Source organism: Callorhinus ursinus, unplaced genomic scaffold (assembly GCF_003265705.2).
Source record: "Callorhinus ursinus isolate GAN/ISIS: 27379988/994484 unplaced genomic scaffold, GSC_fseal_2.0 scaffold8, whole genome shotgun sequence".
In the NCBI taxonomy this organism is placed as follows: Eukaryota; Metazoa; Chordata; class Mammalia; order Carnivora; family Otariidae; genus Callorhinus; species Callorhinus ursinus.
The window spans coordinates 895,240-898,198 of NW_027397070.1; the positions used below are offsets into that span (position 1 = coordinate 895,240).

At 37.7% G+C, this 2,959-nt stretch overlaps 1 pseudogene; it reads left to right on the top strand.

Annotated features, from left to right (window-relative positions):
* The first annotated feature begins 1,191 nt into the window (after window positions 1-1,191).
* On the top strand, window positions 1,192-2,551 carry LOC112818286 (ribosome biogenesis protein WDR12 pseudogene; annotated as a pseudogene).
* Window positions 2,552-2,959: the final 408 nt, after the last annotated feature.

A 2,959-nucleotide genomic window follows, 5' to 3' on the forward strand; every position in this document is an offset into this window, starting at 1 on the left:
ATTTATTTGTCAGAAAGAGAGGGCGTTAGAGAGTAAGCACAAGCAGGGGGAGTGGCAGGCAGAGGGAGAAGCAGGCTCCCCGCTGAGCAAGGAGCCCGATGCCGGACTCTAACCCAGGACCCTGGGATCATGACCTGGGCCAAAGGCAGATGCTTATCCGATGAGCCCCCCACACGTCCCTGAAATTCATGTTTTAAGATGACTTTACATTTGCTATTCAGAGTCCTCTGCTATAAATAACCAGTAATACAGTCCTTATTATGGATGGGCACTTAATATTGTGTTTCAAAGGTAGCATTTATGATTTTTCTGATTCTAAAACATCACATGCAAAATATAGAAATATGGAAAGTAGAAATATGAAAGTGATAACTCTGTAATTAGATAATATTGCTAATATTCCTTTTAGTCTCTACAAATACTTATTAGAATTACATTCATGATTTTTTCACTTTATGGATTTTGATTTGAGCATTCCCCACTTCATCAATTCTTTCCCTCAAAGATCTTCTTTTTTTAATTTTATTTTTTAAGTTTTCATTTAACATGTGTTTTAAAATAGCTCTGTGAGGTATTTTCATTAATTATGGTTTCATATTAATTTTGTTCCTCTTTATTTGGGGCAAATGTTGACTGCCCAAAATTTCTATGTGCTTTGATCACTTCCTTGTTCAGAAATTGTGTCACGGGTTTTCCTTTAGAGCCCAGGGATGGTATGTACTATTTGTGTGTTTGAGGGAAATTAAGATAGGGAGTGATTTGACAATGTGAGCTTCAGATAAAACTCAGAAATTTATTCTCATTTACAAAATTTTGTAAGTCTCTGTTCACAATTACCCACTCATAGAATTTAGGAGACAGAATTTTGAATTTCATTCACTGCTATATTTTCAGTAAGTAGCACAAACTTTTTCACATAATTAATTATCAGTAGATGTTAAAGAAAGAAGGAAGGAGAATTCTGAGAATACTTACTCATAATTTTAATTTAAGCTTTCTGATTGAATTAAATTCATAAATTGATTTGTGAAAAGAAATGTCCTCATTCCGTATATCTGATAATTTGATTGCTTTGCAACATACTGTTTCTTTCCACTTATATGTGTCTCTTTCTTAATAATGCTCAGTTGTCTTTTTGATTCGTTCTCCCGTATCCCTGACTCTTACCTGGATCAAAAGCCTGAAGCTAGAGACAAGCCTTGTGTGTACTCCTAGCCACGGCTCAGCTCCAGACACGCTTCTTCACTGACAACAAGAAATATGCAGTAGATGATGTTCCCTTCTCAATTCCTGCAGCCGCTGCTGACCTTAGTAACATCATCAATAAATTGCTGGAGGCCAAAAATGAGTTCCACAAACATGTGGAGTTCGACTTCCTTATCAAGGGCCAGTTTCTGCGAATGCCCTTGCTCAAACACATGGAACTGGAAAACATCTCATCAGAAGAGGTTGTGGAATTGGAATATGTGGAGAAGTATACTGCCCCTCAGCCAGAGCAATGCATGTTCCATGATGACTGGATCAGTTCTGTCCGAGGGGCAGAGGAATGGATCTTGACTGGTTCTTATGATAAGACTTCTTGGATCTGGTCCTTGGAAGGAAAGTCAATAATGACAATTGTGGGACATACAGACGTTGTAAAAGATGTGGCCTGGGTGAAAAAAGATAGTTTGTCTTGCCTACTACTGAGTGCTTCTATGGATCAGACGATTCTCTTATGGGAGTGGAATGTGGAGAGAAACAAAGTGAAAGCCCTGCACTGCTGCAGAGGCCATGCCAGAAGTGCAGATTCTATAGCTGTTGACAGCACGGGAACTAAGTTTTGCAGTGGCTCCTGGGATAAGATGCTAAAGATCTGGTCTACAGTTCCTACAGATGAAGAAGATGAAATGGAGGAATCCACAAATCGACCAAGAAAGAAACAGAAAACAGAGCAGTTGGGACTAACAAGGACTCCCATAGTGACCCTCTCTGGCCACAAGGAAGCAGTTTCTTCGGTTCTATGGTCAGATGCTGAAGAAATCTGCAGTGTATCTTGGGACCACACAATTAGGGTGTGGGATGTAGAGTCTGGCAGTCTTAAGTCAACTTTGACAGGAAATAAGGTGTTTAATTGTATCTCCTATTCTCCACTTTGTAAACGTTTAGCATCTGGAAGCACAGATAGGCATATCAGACTGTGGGATCCCCAAACTAAAGATGGTTCTTTGGTGTCGCTGTCCCTAACCTCACATACAGGCTGGGTCACATCATTAAAGTGGTCTCCTACCCATGAGCAGCAACTGATTTCAGGTTCTTTAGATAATATCGTCAAACTGTGGGATACAAGAAGTTGTAAAGCTCCTCTCTATGATCTGGCTGCTCATGAAGACAAAGTTCTGAGTGTAGACTGGACAGACACTGGGTTACTTCTGAGTGGAGGAGCAGACAATAAATTGTATTCCTACAGATATTCACCTACTACTTCTCATGTGGGGGCATGAAAGTGAATGATAAATTTGACTGCAGAGATTGTTTCTGTAAATGAAATTGATAAAGAAGCCTCAGATTACATCAGTGACGTTTCAGAAAGCAGCCTCTTTAAGTTTATATGATGCTTTCACCCTTGATAATAGCTATCACTGTCTATTTCTTTATTTTATATTTATTATACAATAGTTTATGTTGTTAAAATTTAAATGTGACCTGCTCTCTCTGCCATATGCAAACTCTTGAAAGTAAACTGAGTTTTTTTATTTCCTTTTATAGGTATTGGTTTGAATTAAGATTTGCTTTTGAAATGCTGTAAAAGCATATATTAAAAATATAGTAATTATCCAGATTTTTATTTCTGATGGGCAAACAAGTTTTCCAATGTTAGTTTAAAAAAAGTATCTTAAGGAAACTAATAAATTCTAATAGAGAAAAAATTAGAAATACAATTTGCTTTAGGTAAAATAGTGATGTCTAACTATAATAA